At 36.5% G+C, this 10,239-nt stretch overlaps 1 long non-coding RNA gene across 1 annotated transcript in view; it reads right to left on the minus strand.

Annotated features, from left to right (window-relative positions):
• Window positions 1-1,700: 1,700 nt before the first annotated feature.
• Window positions 1,701-10,239, minus strand: part of LOC309656131 — a 109,098-nt gene continuing 100,559 nt past the window's right edge. Inside the window, exon 7 of the long non-coding RNA XR_014261152.1 lies at window positions 1,701-10,221. This is a non-coding gene — a long non-coding RNA (uncharacterized lncRNA). The remainder of the gene's footprint in view (window positions 10,222-10,239) is intronic.

Consider the following 10,239-nt stretch of genomic DNA (forward strand, 5'->3'; position numbering starts at 1 on the left):
TCCAATACTATACATTGCTGCCAAAATAATCTTCTTAAATCTGTGCCTACAAAGCACAGTTCTGATTGTGTCACTCTGTGACACTTGTAAGAATATCAAATGAAGATAAGATGTCACAATTCAAAATATTTTTGAAACTCAAAATTGCTTACTGAATAAAGCTCAACTGCCTTGTCACAGCATTCAGAGAATTATAGGATCATAAAATTGTTAAAAAGGAACTTAAATATCATCTGGTACAAGGCTCCCCAGACTCTATCCCCAAGTATCCTTTCCTGTCTTATCTTTTTCATTACCTTTAACATGCCCTATACTCTAGTCAGATTAAACTTATTATCATTGATTTGACACTTATGCCTCAGTGACTATTCTCAAGCTGTCTCCTCTGCCTGGAGTCCCTTCCCCTGAAATCTATCTGTCAAAATGTACTCATCCTTCTAAATTCCAGGTCAAATGTCCCCTCTTTCATTAATCCTTCCCTGATCCTTGCAAATTAAAAGTCATCTCTCCTCTAAACTTTTAGAACTCTGCTTGAATATTTTCTTAAGGCACTAGAACATTCTACCCTATATTATAAATACCATAAATATCTCTCATCACTGCCACTTGGCTATGAACTCCCAAAGGATAGAGACCTCAGTGTATTTATTTGTATCCCCTCTAAATAGTTTCTCTTACCCTTTAGGAAAATAAATCACTATTTGTAAGCTGGTTTTTGTTAAAAAAAAATTGATAAAAGTGAGAATTATAACTTTGCAACAGAGATTTCACATTTTAATTACCAGCCACTAGCATTATTTTGGGAAAGAATAATTTTGAACCCTAGATCTATACCAAGTAGTAAACAATGTCAGATTCTTGAACAATTGTATTCAATAAATATTTACAAAGCATCTACTACATGCAAGAGACTCTGTGCCAGGTGCTTAGAAAATACAAAGATACAACCTTATTCATTAAGAAGAACATAGATTAATGAGATAAAACTAAATTTGTCATAACTGCAACAACAGTGTAAGTGCCGTATGAGGAACAAACTGCTGTAAACATTTAAACAAGTGCAAAACTCAAGGAGAAATCCCTAGAGGAGTAAGAAGCATATGGACTTAGAAGTCATTCAGGCTGTTTTGATCCTGGATGACTTCTTATAAGTGGTGCAGCCACAGGCAAAACATTTAACTATGCCAGGTCTCGGATTTCTCATCTGTAAAATGGGAATAATACCTACATTTGGGTAATGTTCCTAAAATACAGTAAGTGATCAAAAAATAAGACCTTTCCTCTTTCATTTCCTACTGGTCTAAAAAAAAAGGTCAAAGAAATAAGCCGCAGCTCTGGATTAACTTTAGTTCAAAGTGTCAAATTTGGGATGATTTGAATCCTCTCACCACGCTTCAAAATGACATCCCTAGGAGAAGGTAAAATGAAGTCAGCAGTAATTAAAAGCCACAGTTCTGGGGCTATGACAGAGCCAGGGCTGAATCACTGAAAAGACTGAAAATCTCTTTGTAGATGATGATTTCAGTTTGGGGTAGTAAAATCAAGTGTCATTAATCTAGTATATCAGAGTCAGTTCTCTCCGGTTTCTCATGATGATTAGTAACTGAGGCCATATCTCACAATTACAAATATGCTTCAGCCCTGAAACATTCCCAGTAAATTTACCATCTTTCTCAAATGAATGTTTTCCTGGCAGAACACAGTTTCTTATTCCTGTTGTATTGGCATTGAGCAATACAAGTTTAAACAAGTCCAGTGAAAGCACCAAAATAGCTGTTTTATAAGGTTTCGACATGCCATCATTAGGAAAGCCCAATTTTAATAAGAAGTTTAAGTCTTCCTGCTCCCAGCTTCCCAGCTCCTCTGGACCCCTTTTAGCAGCACAAACTTCTCCAAGTGCAGGAGAACCAGGCATTGCCCCAGACTGCTTACATTACAAACCCAAGGTGACACCAAACTCAATTACAAACCTAACTACCTTTTTCAAGTCTGCTGTTTCTCTCAATTCCATGGCCTTATGATCTATGGCAACCCAAAACCAGGATGGATTTTGGGTGAGGATCAAAGTGCCATCAGAATCCACTGTTTCTCTGAAAGGAGACAGGAAATCGGGATTCTAGATCTTATTCAGCTCTCAATTGCCTGATTACTCACTCTCAAATGTACCAACTCAATTTGATTCAACACATTTATCAAACGCCTGTATGTGCCAGAAATTCAGCTAAGCATTAAGTATAAAAACACAAATAAGATAAAGTATGACTTTTAAGTGCTTATAAAACTGAAATGCTTGCTTACAAAATGGAAGTAGGCAAGTTATGTTTACAGGCATGTATTTTTTTTTAAGTAAAATAAAATAAGACTTCATATCAAAGTGAAGAGTAGCTTCAAAGGGGTTGTCAAGGAAAAAACCCTGAGAAAGATGGCACGTGTTCTCCAGCCCACGGTGTCCAGACCAAGGAACCAGGTCATCCACATGAGCTCATCACTATCCCTTATTATCTGGGCAGCTCTCTCCTGTGCTTTGCTCTGAATATAATATAACAACGTGGTTCCTGCCCTCAAGGCTAACAATTCGGGCTGAAGAGACAGCTTGTTCTGACAGACTCCTAAATAAGCTTCAAATGTACAAGAGAAAAGCCAGATCAAATCTAAAGAAGCAGCTCAGAAACACAGTAAATCTATGATAACTAACTGACCTAACTTACGACCTATAAAAATCATTTTTCTTCCAAAGACAGCCAATGCACTCATAGTCACTACAGTGCCAAAACAAGCAGCCTGATAAATCAATTTATTCTGAACTGATATATGGTCCAAACATAATATGGTTTTAAATAACTTCGAAAATACTTCTAGTCTCTGAGAGAATTTGCATATTTTTGATTTTGATGAGACTTGCACAGCATCTTAAAAATACTTCATTAATTCAACAAGTAACTATTGAGTTCCCGGTACATGCATAACACTGTGCAAGGTATTAGCAGGCATAAATAAGAAAGCTCTGCCCCTGAGGCATTTACTATCAAAAATAAATTTTACAAAGTTAGAACCTAATATTTGTTACGTGCTTCTGATTGCATGTATTTATCCTAATTACATAATTAGATGCAATCATCCTGAAAACAAAAGGGAGACTGAATTTTATTTTAAGAAAACCCTCAAGGCACAAGATTAAAAAAAAAAAAAAAAACTCAACAACAACAGTATGTAAGCCAAATGCCAGATGCCAAAAATTAAATCTAAACTATCAATACCAAAAAGACTACAAAAGACAATAATAAAATTTTATGTCCGTGGTAAAAAGAAGTGGTAACCACAGACTACACAGAAAAAAAACCCATAGTGTGTGGAGTACTCCAAAACTCTAGGTATGGAAGAAACCTAAAGGATTACCTAATACAACTCCATAATTTTATGGATTAAAAAAAAAAGATATCTTACTAATTAGTGTCAAAGGAGACTCTGGTCTCTTGTCACATAACTATTTGTTCTCTCCTCCATATATGCCAAAAATACTCACATTTTAAAGCCTCAAAGTATTATAGCTTCTCCTTATACTCTCTGAACCCCCTTAATTCGAATTACTAAAATACTCGAAATACTCTGATTGCCAATGCACTGGCTGGTGAGATGTCACAAAATTAGGCATTGCCATAGGGTACCAGGTATATCTTGAAGTACGTCAATGATATTAGGGGATGGGGAGAGTGATCATGGTGCAAAGACCAGTCCACTGTCTGATTCACTGAAACCCTTATATACCCATGCAATTCCCTTCCTCCTGTTCTAGGAGGTAGAAATGGTGTGATCCTTGGCTGAATGGTCCCTTGGATTAAAGCACTAATCCAAGGGCCTCTCAAACTGCTGTCGTTTTCTCATGCACTTGAAATGAGCCCTCTAGCGATGCCAACCACACCCAATTAGTCTGGGAAGCCAGCCTGGATGCTGCAGCTTGGTGCCCATGGCTTCCGTGATACCTCCAATGCCCTCCTGCCTCACAGCCACATGGCTGTCTCCATGAGGGCTAGTTCTTCTATAAGGCAGACATCCTGGTTCTTTTCTTTTAATTGCATAGCAAAAGTCCTTCTCCAGTTATCCCTAGCTGCTGTACCAGAAGACATCATGCTGCTGCTTTGAGACACTGGGATGGTTCTTTTACTGCAGATGGCATTGATTCTAAAGAGGAAGATTTCTGTCTTCCTTTGCCTCTCCTCATATTTCAGACTCCTCTCCCTGCTCTACCCCCAACAATATGCCCATCAGCCCAGATAACTGTTGTAGAAATCAGTCTTTCCCTCTTAGTATTTGTGCCAGTGTCCTCACCCAGCCTGTTCAACTTCAGTCTTGTCTTTCTCTTCCATTTTTATAAAGTATCTATTCACACTTGGCATTATGGAAGATAGTTACATAGCAAAGTAAGCAAAAATATTCTCTACATTCTTACATAGTTATTAAATCTTTGTGGAATTATATCACAGCCATAACCCTCATACCCACCCACCAAAAAGTGTCATCATATGTATCATAGGCATTTTATATAATAGTAGGAACTTTTTAATCTTATAATTTCATGACACTCAATGAGGAGATCAGAATCTCCCCAAAGTGTTACAGAAGAAAGGGAGCCATTGCTTTGGGACTTTAGGTAAAAGTAAACAATAGTGTGGATTACTCCCAATGTTTATGACACACATAAACTGAATTTTTATGTGAGTCAGAAACTTGAACAAGAGAAAGAATTTCAGGTTTGACTTGTAGTTTCCTAGTCTTCAATGTAGAGCTTATAATGCTTGATAGTATCAATTCATTTTCCAACGAGAGGTTAGATTACAACAAAAGCATTAATCCAAAATATGGAATCATACTGGGGCTATTGTATCATCATTACAAGTTGCTCAAAGGTGCTTCTTGATCCACAAGCCCTATTCACAATTATGCACTGGGGAAAAAAAATTTCTGGCTCTGAAAGCCTGGCATATTCCTGTGGAAGTCAGCTTTTCCATTCCACTTTCTTCCAGCAGTTCTAAATAACAAAACCAAACCTTCCCAGAAGACTGGCGGTGTAAGCGCTAAGGGTGTAGACTCTGCACCCAGAAGACTTGGGTTGTATCCCCAACTGTGTCACTTCCTAGCCATGAGACCTTGGGCCACAGGTAGGACTAACTATAGGACTCTATATGCCTTAGTTTTCTCATCCCCAAAATAATAATAGTACTCACCTATATTGTCATAAAAAATATATATGTTGTTATATTTAAATCACTTAAATCAGTATTTAGAACATTGTAAAAGCTCAATAAATTTGCTGCAAACATCAATATTGTGGTTGGGAGTGATTCGGGGGAATATTTCCATATTTCAGCCATTCCCTATCTCACAAACTCACAATACCTGATAATGACTTTACCTCTATTTCAGGACTGCTAAAAAAAACATTTAAGAGTATGGGTTATCATTGCAGCAAAAACAATAAAATGCCTAGGAATAAACGTACCTAAGGAGACAAAAGACCTGTATGCAGAAAACTATAAGACCCTGATGAAAGAAATTAAAAATGATACAAACAGATGGAGAGATATACCATGTTCTTGGATTGGAAGAATCAACATTGTGAAAATGACCATACTACCCAAAGCAATCTACAGATTCAATGCAATCCCTATCAAACTACCAATGGCATTTTTCACAGAGCTACAACAAAAAATTTCACAATTTGTATGGAAACACAAAAGACCCCAAATAGCCAAAGCAATCTTGAGAAAGTAAAATGGAGCTGGAGGAATCAGGCTCCTGGACTATACTCCAAAGCTACAGTAATCAAGACAGTATGGTACTGGCACAAAAACAGAAATATAGATGAATGGAACTAGATAGAAAGCCCAGAGATAAACCCGCACACATATAGTCACCTTATTTTTGATAAAGGAGGCAAGATGGAGAAAAGACAGCCTCTTCAATAAGTGGTGCTGGGAAAACTGGACAGCTACATGTAAAAGAATGAAATTAGAACACTCCCTAACACCATACACAGAAATAAACTCAAAATGGATTAAAGACCTAAATGTAAGGCCAGACACTATAAAACTCTTAGAAGAAAACATAGGCAGAACACTCTTTGACATAAATCACAGCAAGATCCTTTGTGACCCACCTCCTAGATAAATGGAAATAAAAACAAAAATAAACAAATGGGACCTAATGAAACTTAAAAGTTTTTGCACAGCAAAGGAAAACAGAAACAAGATGAAAAGACAACCTTCAAAATGCGAGAAAATATTTGCAAATGAAGAAACTGACAGAGGATTAATCTCCAATATTTACAAGCAGCTCATGCAACTCAATATCAAAAAAAACAAACAAACAAATCCAAAAATGGGCAGAAGACCTAAATAGACATTTCTCCAAAGAAGATATACAGATAGCCAACAAACACATGAAAGGATGCTCAACATGACTATTCGTTAGAGAAATGCAAATCAGAACTACAATGAGGTATCACCTCACTCCTGTTAGAATGGGGATCATCAGAAAATCTACAAACAACAAATGCTGGAGAGGGTGTGGAGAAAAGGGAACCCTCTTGCACTGTTGGTGGGAATGTAAATTGATACAGCCACTCTGGAGAACAATATGGAGGTTCCTTAAAAAACTAAAAATAGAATTACCATATGACCCAGCAATCCCACTACTGGGCATATACCCAGAGAAAACCGTAATTCAAAAAGACACATGCACCCGAATGTTCATTGCAGCACTATTTACAATAGCCAGGTCATGGAAGCAACCTAAATGCCCATCAACAGACGAATGGATAAAGAAGATGTGGTACATATATACAATGGAATATTACTCAGCCATAAAAAGGAACGAAATTGAGTCATTTGTTGAGACGTGGATGGATCTAGAGACTGTCATACAGAGTGAAGTAAGTCAGAAAGAGAAAAACAAATATCATATATTAATGCATGTATGTGGAACCTAGAAAAATGATACAGATGAGCCAGTTTGCAGGGCAGAAGTTGAGACACAGATGTAGAGAATGGACATATGGACACCAAGGGGGGAAAACTGCGGTGAGGTGGGGATGGTGGTGTGCTGAATTGGGCGATTGGGATTGGCATGTATACACTGATATGTATAAAATTGATGCCTAATAAGTACCTGCAGTATAAAAAAACAAACAAAACAACTAATACTAAACTTTCATTGGGTTATTTGTATGGAAATATGTTAATATAAATGTTTCAGACATTACATGAAATTCCTAAAAATCTTATATTTGTATTTGTATGGAAATATGTATGGAAATATGTTAATATAAACGTTTCAGACATTACATGAAATTTCTAAAAATCTTATATTTGTATTTGTATGGAAATATGTATGGAAATATGTTAATATAAATGTTTCAGACATTACATGAAATTTCTAAAAATCTTATATGTTCTGGTATAATGTTATAAGTCATAATCCTAGTTATTACTTTAAAATGTATATCTCAGAAATAACTAATTTTCTTGTCAACTGCATTATTATGAACTTTCATCAAATCTTTTACCGTGGTCATTTTTAAGTCTTTTGTCATTTACAGACAGTTCTGGGTGTACTCTGATGATTTTGCAAATATGTTCCTATAAAAGGGTTTCATCTTCAAGAAATTCATGGAAAAGACTCTGACAAGTACAGGTTTCTGGTAACTGACTGTACTGCTGAACTGAATGAATAAGCATTTTCAGAACTCTGATGAAAAACTGATGAACTCATAAAAGTGCTAACAAAAGATCAAGATGAAAAAAAACAATTAATTACATGGGACTGAGTGAACTGATGAGGATGAGTATAATTTTTGTGACTTTCTGTCTGAATTAAAAAAAAAAAAAATCCCACAAGGACTCAGAGGCAAAGAATATACAAATCAATTTTCACTGCAAAGTAAAGGAGCTGTTACAGTGGAGGATTACTGGACTGAATGTCAATATTATGACATAGTATGAGTGTGTTTCATGTTTGGTAATTGCAATCATTGTTGCTTTTGTTGTGGTCATCCATGTACAATGCTTGGTGTCAGTCTATTTATCTCTTGTAAAAATAAAATACAGTGTGTGTGTGTGAAAAAAAAAATCTACAAACAATAAATGCTGGAGAGGGTGTGGAAAAAAGGGAACCCTCTTGCACTGTTGGCAGGAATGTAAATTGATACAGCCACTATGGAGAACAGTATGGAGGGTCCTTAAACTAAATATAGAACTACCATATGACCCAGCAATCCCACTACTGTGCATATACCCTGAGAAAACCATAATTCAAGAAGAGTCATGTACCACAATGTTCACTGCAGCTCTATTTATAATAGCCAGGACATGGAAGCAACCTAAGTGTCCATCGACAGATGAATGGATAAAGAAGATGTGGCACATATATACAATGGAATTACTCAGCCATAAAAAGAAACGAAATTGAATTATTTGTAGTGAGGTGGATGGACCTAGAGTCTGTCATACAGAGTGAAGTAAGTCAGAAAGAGAAAAACAAATACCGTATGCTAACACATATACATGGAATCTAAAAAAAAAGTAGTTCTGAAGAACCTAGGGGCAGGACAGGAATAAAGATGCAGACGTAGAGAATGGACTTGAGGACACGGGGAGGGGGAAGGGTAAGCTGGGACAAAGCGAGAGAGTGGCATGGACATATATACACTACCAAATGTAAAATAGATAGCTAGTGGGAAGCAGCTACATAGCACAGGGAGATCAGCTTGGTGCTTTGTGACCATCTAGAGGGGTGGGATAGGGAGGGTGGGAGGGAGACACAAGAGGGAGGAGATATGGAGATATATGTATATGTATAGTTGATTCACTTTGTTATAAAGCAGAAACTAACACATCATTGTAAAGCAATTATATTACAATAAAGATGTTACAAAAAAAGAGTATGGGTTATTATTCAGGATGTTATTCATACCAATGAAAATATATTATAGAAAACAATATATACATATATGGCCATACATGATAATTTCATTTCTGAATTCTAAGATGACAGCAGAGAGTGTATTAGCCAAAACTGTGAAGGAGTTGGGAGGCACAGATAGAACCAAAGGTCAATCATCTGTAGTAGCATTTGGGGCCCAAGGAACAGAGAAGGTGTGATGATGCCACAGGACCAATGAGGAGCCTATCCACTCTCATCGAAGGGTCTGACAGCTGGGATTCATATTCTAAACTTGACTATTGATCTCCTACATTTTTACATGAATAAAGCTGTAAGGAAGTCATTTCAAGATGTACCAAGTGTACAGTCCACTTCCTATTTGGTATTTCATGAGGTACACCTACCATCCACTCACCTGGGCTGCTTCACACCCCAACCAGATATTCAGTAGAGAGGAAGTTAACCCTGAAATTCCATCATATCCTCCATCATTTGAGTATCAAGGACAAAAGATGAAAAGGGAGTGGGGTAGTAAAACAGGTCATTCAATTTTACTAGCCTGATTGGTAGAAGAGTGGGAATAGTCAGAGAGTTGCAATTAACAGAAACTTAATAAGGCTTTGAAATTCAAATCTAATACAAATTTAAAAAAAATTTTTTAAGATATAGGTAAAGAATTACTCTACCAATTAGTAAGTACATTACTTCAGCATTGCTTCTGAGTGTGGGAACCACAAACCCTACCCTACAAGACAGAAGGTCTTGTACTCAATGGGCCATTGAGAAACATTTGCTATTAATGCTTATGATGATATATATGTATGAATAATTTATGGTACACCTTACACATATATTGGTATTTGAGTACTTTAAACGTATCAACTCTGATCTTCACAACAACCCTGAAAAATATAGGTAGCATTATTCTCTTTCTATAAGGAAACTGCATATATGAGACGCTAAATTTCTTGACCAAAATGACAGAGATTAAAAGTGGCAAAGTCAAGTTTCAAATCAAGGTCTATATTGAAGATACGACGTGTTCAAAACATAATATCCTGGAATAGGCAACAGTAATAATGCTTCTCTAAGCACTTAAGTTCCTACCAGTGAATAAAATGCTCTGTTTTCTGAATTCCTCTTCAGAACACTTGTTGAGTTAAATAATAAATAAACCAGACACAGAGAACCATATTCCATTTCACTGGTGATGAAAATTATTTATTCCAGCAATTCTGAATATATTCCTTATAGTTAATTTGAACATGGCACCAGTGTGCAGTGCTAACTCGTTAGAACTCA

Source organism: Balaenoptera physalus, assembly GCF_965194825.1.
Source record: "Balaenoptera physalus genome assembly, chromosome: 2".
NCBI classification, from domain to species: Eukaryota; Metazoa; Chordata; class Mammalia; order Artiodactyla; family Balaenopteridae; genus Balaenoptera; species Balaenoptera physalus.